The sequence below is a fragment of the Octopus bimaculoides genome, chromosome 6, assembly GCF_001194135.2.
Source record: "Octopus bimaculoides isolate UCB-OBI-ISO-001 chromosome 6, ASM119413v2, whole genome shotgun sequence".
Taxonomy (NCBI): Eukaryota; Metazoa; Mollusca; class Cephalopoda; order Octopoda; family Octopodidae; genus Octopus; species Octopus bimaculoides.
In genome coordinates, this window is record NC_068986.1 from 26,658,387 (window position 1) to 26,668,922 (window position 10,536).

At 39.6% G+C, this 10,536-nt stretch overlaps 1 protein-coding gene across 2 annotated transcripts in view; it reads right to left on the minus strand.

Annotated features, from left to right (window-relative positions):
• Positions 1-10,536, minus strand: part of LOC106880735 (forkhead box protein J1-B) — a 181,110-nt gene that overhangs the window by 161,225 nt on the left and 9,349 nt on the right. Inside the window, exon 1 of one of the 2 annotated variants that reach the window (XM_052968663.1) lies at positions 3,728-3,746. The exons of the other annotated variant lie outside the window; for it this stretch is intronic. The gene's annotated coding sequence lies outside the window, so the exon portion shown is untranslated. Of the gene's footprint in view, positions 1-3,727; positions 3,747-10,536 lie in introns of those variants that run through there. 2 annotated transcript variants of the gene reach the window in all.

Below are 10,536 nucleotides of genomic sequence, written 5' to 3' on the forward strand. Positions count from 1 at the left end.
AGAACGACCCTTCATCAGTTGTTGGCTGTTTTTCTACTCTCGTATTTCGAAACAACTGATGAAGGGTCGTTCTTTATGTTGTTTGTCTTGTTTTCCATTTGTGTCTTTCGTTGTTCGAAATAGTTCATATTCCATATACTCGTATTTCGTTTTTTTTTTTGCTGTACACGTTTCATAACGTCCTGTGTCCACATATGCATCTCTCTCTTTCCTTTCCTGAGCGTCCAATAATACTATCCATATCACGTCCTCACTTTGTTGTTTTTTGTTTTTTTGTTATTGTTTTTTTAAACTATATATATATATATATATATAGAGAGAGAGAGAGAGAGAGAGAGAGAGAGAGAGAGAGCAATAAGAAAATGGAGCGGATCAATAGGTGGTATTCGTCAACTTATCGACATTATATTATGTCATATCTATTTATTTATTTAGTAAAAGGAGAATTATAACAATATACATAGATATATGACATGTCATGCCTTACATATATAATATATAAAATATAAAATATAAAATATCAGTAATTATTAGAATATAACGTATAGCAATAGAAATTGATAAATATATATGGTTATATATACAGCTTATGTTTGATACTAATGTTTGATTGGCAAATTCAACTCTCAAAACTCACTACATATGCTAGGCTTCACAATCACGATCTTTCTCATTCATGACATAACAAAACCTGTATTTCTAAAATTGAACCTCCTCGCTCTTTAAGGTCAAAAAGTACTTCAGCTCACAACAATTGTTAATACTTCACGAGGATCGAGTGAAACCCAGGATGGAATACTGAGCCCACATCTAGGAAAATGCTGTTACTAACACACACAAAAATTTTAAACTGCATCCAAAGGAAAAACTCTCCGACTAACTTGCAACTCATTAATTCATTCCAACCCCAAGCCTGCAGAAGTATTGCCTTATTCTGCTTTTCCAATCACTGTTATATCATCTTTTTTTTTTTTCAGTTCTAACAAGTTGCATACACTTACGCCTAGATGCAGTTGACGCCGTCACTTCTTCTCCTTTCATCTTCCATACTTGCAATATTACCCCACTTAGACACTTTGTCAATTGCTCTGCACGCTGTTTTCTAAACGTCAGCTTCTGAAATTCTGCCCACATTCTTTTCCTACAATCATTGTCTACCCTTGACCTCTCGTCATTTTTTCTAATATCTTTTAAACACGTACGAATTCATTAACATCCATATATATCAGCATATTTAAAAAATATCAGCCACTTAAAGCTTTAAAGATGACCAATTTTGGATTTATAGATTACGCATATGAAGCGAGATTAAATTATAACTGCTTACATATCAAATCCAAGAATAAAAATGTGTAATTTGAAACAGATTGTCATTTGAAAATGTAACTGTGAACTTAGAAATTAATCAGACGTCTTTGGAGAAAAGAATCGATTTTCTTGTCGTCAATACACTTCTTGAAATCAAACAACTAACAAACTAACTGACCTAGCTAATATTGTAGCGTGATGCTTATTCCTTTTGTGCATGTGTTTGTGTTTTCAGTGAAACCATCTTGTATTACTGGGGTAGATGAACGAAAACGATGCCCTAACAGATAAAACAAAACTGACGGAGATAAATTTCATAAATATTAAAATAAGAGGAGATCGTTATCCGGAGCAGCTGATGGTCGAGTCAATACACTAGCAGATAAGCAGCCAACATGTAGGCGTTTCATACCTTGTCACTGGCGCTTCGCTGTCTCTAGCTAAGACACACTTAACACTCAATGGCCCATTACAGCATGTAGTGGGGACCATAGGGTGTGATGGTTCACCGTTGTAAACAGCAAGAGCTGTGTGATAAATGACGGATGTTTCATTAGCTAACGGTGCTGAGCTTGGTCAGCTCTAGCTGGAGAGGGTTGCTGCTGGAAGACTATGCGGGTGTGCCAGCAGGATTCGGCTCCTTGCTATGCTTTCGGAAGCAGTCAGAAATGGTTGTCAGACAATTTCTACAACTTGACCAGCCTCAATTTCTGACTAATCCCCTCGATTGTAATTCCATGAATTACTATATGTGGGCGCAGTTGAGAAAAAACACCAACCACTCTGCCTGTAACAAGATCAAGGTGGTGGCCAAGATCAAGGAGTTGTTCGAAGATCTTCCAAGGCATATAATGAGGAACGCATGCACCAGATTCTGGAGCCGTCTCGAGGCTGTGATGTAAGTTGAGGATGGCTACTTTGAATAAACTGTTATCTCTCAGCCATAATCTAGTTGATACTTTTTGATTTAAAAAAATACTTTTGTCTATGAATGGGATATTGTTTCTTTTTATGCAAAACAGTCAAATTTAGCCCGGGCACCCAGTGTGTGTGTGTGTGTGTGTGTGTGTGTGTGTGTGTGTGTATGTATGTGTGTGTGCGTGTGTATAATAGCAAATATAGGAGAAATTATGATAAACACCTGTTTTATATCATCTGTCCCCCCCACGTAGTTTCCCCATTGTGGGTATTTGCAAGCTCTGCATTTCTTGTTCCAAGAGCAATTTGATAGAGTCAACCACAATAAACAATTGGAGCTAGATATCCAAGTATACACACAAGAGTTACTGTGTGTGTGTGTGTGTGTGTGTGTGTGTGTGTGTGTGTGTGTGTGTGTGTGTGTGTCCTCCGATAAACGTGAAATTATCACTGCATTAAGTTGTACTCCGTTATAATGGTGCTCTGAAGAAAAGCGGATTTAAAGAGAATTGGGAGATATAGCGATATCCAGAAAAGAAAAAAAATCATGGCTGTCCTACGACGAAACAACAAGCACAGCTCGGACAACACTATTAAAGAAGATAAAATATATGACTGGTGTCCCTGTTAAGAATTCAAACCCTGCAACAATTGCTCTTGAACATCCGAGGAACGAGAAACCAGGAGCAGTTACGGAGGGAAGATTTAGCTTCGAAAAAGAATCAATAAACACAATATGTAAATAAAAGGAAAAATAATTGTTTCTAATTTAAGCACAAGGTCAACGATTTTGAGCAGAAGGGATGAAAGAGAAAGTTAACTTTGGTGGTTTTCGAACTCGAAATGTGAAGGGCCGGAAGAAATACCACAAAGTATTTTGTGTGACGCTAACTATACTGTACATTCACCGCCCTTAATAAATTTCTGTTTTTCTCTTCACACACACACGTATACTCATACACAAACGCGCGTAATATGTTCCAAGGTTGCTTTTGTCGGCGAATGAAGAGAGCATTTAAGATTATGTTGTAAAGTCCATTTTTTATTTATACTTCAATTCCTTTCTCGTGGCTCAAATTTCACGCCTGACGATCGGTGTGGCGTGAAACTCAAGTCGAGTTAGAAAGTAACTCAGTTTAAATAATATATACATACGTACATACATTGAGTGTATGTGTGTGCGTGTGTGTGGAGAGAGAGAGGGAGAGAGAGAAGAGGAAAACAAGTAGAGAGATAGATACATACTCACACACACAAACACATACATGCGCGCGCGCGTGCGCGCGCGCACACACACACACACACACACGTGCATGCACACACACAGAGACACGCACGCACACATAAACACACACACAGATTCACGAAGTCACACAAGGAAATAGAGAGAATCGAGAGAGAAGTGAATGCTTTCGATAGAGTCTCTCCCGCACTCAGCCTACAAGAGAAACATTCTCCATAAAATCATTATAAAAAAAAAAAAACAAATCGTTTCACTTACCGAGTGTGGGATTTATTACAAAATATTTTCTCATTTTGGGGTAGTAGCTTAGGCAATTTGCTATATGTAGAACCAGATTGAATATTCGGACCCACTCCTGTGCAGTAACGACAATCCGTCTTGTGTTATTTATAATTATAGCTGATTTATTCTGAACCGTCAGTTAACTATAAACCAAAAGTTTAGTACCTTCTAACAGTTTAACTATCACAGCTTGAATTTTCTCTCTCCCTCTCTCTTCTTTCAAAGTAATCTCACGTAACAATGAAACAAGTTCGACTGCATTCTACTTGCTAGCTGATATCTCAACGTTTATGTTATAAATTATCTCAAGGAAATTAAACATAAGGCTTTTTTTTTCTTCTTTTTCTTTTTTTTTTTTTTTTTTTTTTTTTTTTTTTTACAAATGCAATGATTGAAGAAGAAAATATAGAATTAGCTAAGTCGGTTTTTTTTCTCTCCCCTAGTGTCATCCGTTTTATAATGGTGACGTTTGTAAAAGTATTGGATACATACTGCATTAGTCGGATATGAAGACCGCTAGTAAGAGGATTGAATACATATCCAATTAATGAGAGTATAGGTAACTATCTCCATTATTGGTTACAGAAACAATTTAATAAGAGTATTGCATACAGTCACATTAGTAAAACTATTGGAAACAATCACGTCAGTAAGAATGTTGCATATAAAGGCCAACAGTAAGAGTTTTGGATATACATTTTACTGGTAAAAGTACGGGATGCAGTTACCATTAATGAGAGTATTTGCATACGATCATATCAGTAAGAGTATTGGCTGTAACACTATTAGTAAAAGTATTTGATACAAAGTCAATTAGTACGAGTACTGGATAATTATTCCATTAGTTTGAGTACTGGATGTATATTCCATTAGTAAGAGTATTATAAACAAATGCTATGGGTAAAAAAATATTTATTTCTTTATTGCCTACAAGGGGCTAAACATAGCGGGGACAAACAAGGACAGACAAAGGGATTAAGTCGATTACATTGACCCCCAGTGCGTAACTGGTACTTATTTAATCGACCCCGAAAGGATGAAAGGCAAAGTCGACCTCGGCGGAATTTGAACTCAGAACGTAGCGGCAGACGAAATACCTATTTCTTTATTACCCAAAAAGGGCTATACAAAGAATTTTTAAGACATCACAAAACATAAAGACGGTACAAAACGCAACAAACATAAAATCGGGGAACTAAAAATTACAAAAGCGAATGATAATAGTAGAAGAAAAATTAAAATAAAATGATAATATGCAAAAATGAAAAAAGAAAAAATGAGGCGCAATGTCCACTCGAACCCCGAAGTCGGGTGGTTACATTTATCCAGTTTTTTCACTTTTACGTTCAACATCATGTAGACATTATAACGGTTTTGCAAGTCAAAAAATTGAAACACTCGCGTTACTTTTCTCCCATTAACCACTGTTACTTCCGTCCTTATCAACTGCAAATAATCAGTTCTAATCATACCCGTTTCGTTGTTATATTTTCACCAAGTTCTTTTATGTACTCCCAGTAGTTTTCCTCGTGTATCAAAATGCATTTCTCAGTACATTTCTCCGACATCTTCACTCTTATTATTTCCTCCAACTTCGCGACTTTTCTCTCCATCTGCTCGCACTTCTCTTACTTTATCAAAACTCCCTTGTATTTGAAATATGTGTGTAAGGGTATATATTTTTATACATGTATAAGATAGATATATACATACACACACATATATATGTATGCATACGTATGTATCTACCTTATACATGTATATATCTATCTATACATTCTTTTACTTTTATTCTTGTTTCAATCATTTGACTGCGGTCATGCTGGAGCACCAACTTTAGTCGAACAAATTCACCCCCAGCCTTGTAAGCCTAGTACTTATTCTATTGGTCTCTTTTGCCGAACCACTAAGTTCGGGAACGTAAACACACCAACATCGGTTTTCAAGCGATGGTTGGGGAACAAACTTAGATACACAAATACATACATATATACACGACAAGCTTCTCTCAGTTTCCGTCTACCAATTCCACTCGCGAGGCTTTGGTCGGCCCGAGGCTATAGTAGAAGACACTTGCCCAAGGTGCCATGCAGTGGGACTGAACCCGGAACCATGTGGTTGTGAAGCAAGCTTCTTACACACAGCCACTCCTGCGCCTATACATATATATTTGTATTGCTATATATGTATGTATATGTGTTGGTGTACACACATGCACACACACAAACCCACCCACACACATATACACAAAATTAGAGTTAACAGCTTTTGTTTTTAGATGTTTTGTACGCTACAGTGGAGGCGCAATGGCCCAGTGGTTAGGGCAGCGGACTCGTGGTCGTAGGATCGCGGTTTCGATTCCCAGACCGGGCGTTGTGAGTGTTTATTGAGCGAAAACACCTAAAGTTCCACGAGGCTCCGGCAGGGGATGGTGGCGAACCCTGCTGTACTCTCTCACCCTTTCTTCCTGCTTCTGTTGTACCTGTATTTCAAAGGGCCAGCCTTGTCACACTCTGTGTCACGCTGAATCTCCCCCGAGAACTACGTTAAGGGTACACGTGTCTGTGGAGTGCTCAGCCACTTGCACGTTAATTTCACAAGCAGGCTGTTCTGTTGATCGGATCAACTGGAACCCTCGTCGTCGTAATCGACGGAGTGCCAACATCAATGTTTGTATGTATGTATGTACACTGCACGACTTGTACCAAGACTGTTTCAGTCTCGTTTCTATGAATTTCTCTTCATTTTCGTATGTGTTCCTCGCAGTTTGTTTGAAACACTAAACCTTTTTTTACTCTTTTATAGTCGAGCAAATCGATCCCAGGACTTATTCTTTGGAAGCCTAGTATTTATTCTATCGGGCTCTTTTGCCGAACCGCTAGCTTACGGGGACATAAACATATACCAGCATATACGATGGGCTTCTTCCAGTTTCCATCTACCAAATCCACTCGCAAGGCTTTGGTCGGCCCGAGGCTATAGTAGAAGACACTCGCCCAAGGTGCCACGCAGTGGGACTGAACCCGGGACCATGTGGCTGTAAGCAAGCTACTTACCACACAGCCACTCCTGCGCCTAATTTGGCACAAGGCCAGTATTTCGGGGTAGGAGATAGGGCGATTGCATCAACCCCAGTGCTCCACTGTTACTCATTTTATCGACCCCAAAAGGATGAAAGGTAATGTTGACATCAGCGGGATTTGAACTCAGAACGTAAAAACAGACGAAATACCGCTAAGCATTTTTCCCGGCGTGCCAACGATTCTGCCAGCTCAAAGTTTTCGACACGTTAATGAGTTGAAGTCACTGCATGTGTTGGCATATGTTGCAGCCCCTTTATAGAAGTTAGATCTAGGTGATTGATCCAATAGACGTTACTGGAATTTGAATTTTGACGTATGGATGTATACGTCGTCACGTGTTTGTTCTTGTTTGTGACTAGAATATGTTGTTTGTGCGTTTATTTTAACCACTGCACTGTGGTGTAAGCACTGCTTCGATCATTAACAGTCAGCCAACATTAGATAGAACTGAAATTGGTTCAAATGCTTACAGCAGCCTGAACTCCGTTAAAACCATTCAAAGGCTATATAGGGTGGTATCGAACCAGCTCTATAACCTTAGCGTTGCATCCCTAAGCTACATATTCCATTTCATTATTTTTATTGGCTTTTCACTTGCATTAGAGAATTTAATTTCATGGATTTTTCTTTTTTTTTTTGTTTTAATTATTTTGGTCTTTAGTTTTCTCATATATTCACTTCATCGTTCGAATATAAGCGCATGCGTCACAGCTAAGACAGGTGCATAGCATAAACGCAGATAAAGCGAGAGAAATGAGGACACACACACACAAACAGACATACAGACAGACCGATTTCTCTTTTTTTCTTTCCTTTCCTTCAGATTTCTCAAGTCCTCTTACCAACTCCAACAGAGAACTAAAGCAACTCGAGCTAACGATAGACCCTCCACATAGACGCTTGCCTTGCTAGGAATAGCAACCAAATCTTCAAATTACATTCTACCATCTTAAAAACATACAAGGACACATTCGATACACCTGACAAAAAATGCAAGATGGTGGAAGGTTAGAGCGATTTTGGACATAAATCTATTCGAAGAGGGCTGGCCTGAGGCTAAGAAGCAACAACTATACAAACTTGTCGAGCTTTAAATGACACTTTTTTCTCAATGGTTTGTACTGCCGGGATGCACCTTCAGTTTGCCGACCCATCTACGAAAAGCACGTCGTAATACGCATCAACAGTACAGCACTATAAAAATGCTAAGGGTGGTGGTGGAGACGAGGCTAGAGGCAACACCATCACACACACACACATGCCACCTTTTAGCTACGCTTGTTTGTCACCTTGCGTATCTATTTGACATACGTTCTTCTATGACAGCATCTACCTTTAGGTAATTTAACAGATTCTCAAACAGAATATCTACCAACTACAATTCACTGATTCCACGGCCAGAAAATGCTTAGCGGCATTTCGTCCGTCTTTACGTTCTGAGTTCAAATTCCACCGAGGTCGAATTTGCCTTTCATCCTTTCGTAGTCGATAAGTTCAGTGAAGCAATGGGGTCGATGTAATCGACGAGTAGCCCTCTCCCAAAAGTTCAGGCTTTGTGTCTTTAGTAAAAAGGATCATCATCATCATCATCATCATCATCATCATCATCATCATCATCATCATCATCATCATCATCATCATCATCATCATTATTATTATTATTATTATTATTATTATTATTATTATTATTATTATAATAAGGCGGGGAGCTGGCAGACTCGTTAGCACATTGAGCAAAATGTTTAGCGGCATTTCGTCCGTCTTTACGTTCTGAGTTCAAATTCTGCAAAGGTCGACTTTACCTTTCATCCTTCCAGGGTCGATAAAATAAGTACCAGTTGTACACTGGGGTCGATATCATAGACTCACACCCTCCCCCGAACTTGCTGGCCTTGTGCCGAAAATTTGAAACCGTTATTATACGTCTATTGTTGTTGTTGGCACTCCGTCGCTTACGACGTCGAGGGTTCCAGTTGATCCGATCAACGGAACAGCCTGCTCGTGAAATTAACGTGCAAATGGCTGAGCACTCCACAGACACGTGTACCCTTAACGTAGTTCTCGGGGATATTCAGCGTGACACAGTGTGACAAGGCTGACCCTTTGAATTACAGGTACAACAGAAAAAAGAGTGCGAGAAAGTTGTGGTGAAAGAATACAGCAGGGTTCGCCACCATCGCCTGCCGGAACCTCGTGGAGCTTTAGGTGTTTTCGCTCAATAAACACTCACAACGCCCGGTCTGGGAATCGAAACCGCGATCCTATGACCGCGAGTCCGCTGCTCTAACCACTGGGCCATTGCGCCTCCACCTATACGTCTATTATAAGCCGGATAAAATGTTTAGCAGCATTTCTTCTGGATTTACGTTCTAAGTTCAAGTGCTGACGAAGTCGATTCTGCCTTTCATCCTTTCGGAGTTTATAAAATAAGTACCAGTGAAGCACTAAGATCGATCTAATCAACAAGCTCCCTCTCCCAAAATTTTCGGCCTTGTGCCTATAGTAGATCGCATTGTTTACATAGACATATTCGTATACGAAACGTCGTAACTTTCAGTACTGGCTCTAATTTCTGTAAAAAAAAACCTGTAGAGACCCACTTCAAAATAAAAACAACGCACTAGCACAAAGTAGGATTCATTATTGACTTATAAACCTTTAATATACTTGGCAGTAGATTATGATTGCAAAACAAAATAGTGTCCCTCCCTCTCTCTCTCTTCCTCTCTCTTTCTTTCACTCTCTCTCTTTCTCTCTCTTTCTTCTCTCTCTCTTCTTCTCTCTCTCTCTCTCTCTCTCTCTATCGCTGGGTAACCATCTATCACCTCCATAGCAAGACACCTGTTTCTGCCTCTCTGTTTCTCTCCCACATTCTAACCTTTCATCATTTGACACCGGATCACCTCCCCCAGAGCCCCCCCTTCCTTATAGCAAGACATCTACTTCTGCCTCTCTGTCACACTCTAACTTTTTATCCTCTGACGCAATTTCCCTCCTTAAATTCCCCTGCCCCTCTCAAAATTCCTCAGTCTTGCGAGTTACTTGGTGCTAGTGCCACGTAAAAGGCACCGAGTTCACTCTGCAGAGAGGTTGGTGTTAGGAATGGCATCAAGCCGTATAAAAAAAAACCCCTGCCAAAACAGACACAGTAACCTGGAGCAGTCTTCTACCTGGCCGGCTCCTGTCAACCGTCCTATTCATATATGCATGGAAGACGAACGTTAAACGATGATGATGATGATGACGATGACGACGACGATGATGATGATGGTGACATATCTTCACACACTCAAACATACGCCAGATAGTCTCACACACATAAACACACAGAGTACGTACGTAATGCTTCATACACATACACGTACTTGTTAGCACGCACGCGCGCTCTTACTTTCACACCTGTGCCAGGTCTCTGCTGTCTCCCCGGTCACCCACACCCCAAACCTATTTCTTCCCTCTTTCAGTCATTTTAGCATGCGGTACACTTTAATTCAGACACGTTTGCTTTTTTCTCTCTTCATCCATGTTTTCCGTGGAAGATCATAGGCTTCAAACGTTAAAAACTTCATCCAGTTTTCTTTAGCATTACCCTAATACACCTTGTTTGTTTTTTGCCTCGTCTTCATGTTTTTCGTTGTATCATATATATGTGTGTGTGTGTGTGTGTGTGTATGTATGTATGTATGTATATGTGTATATATA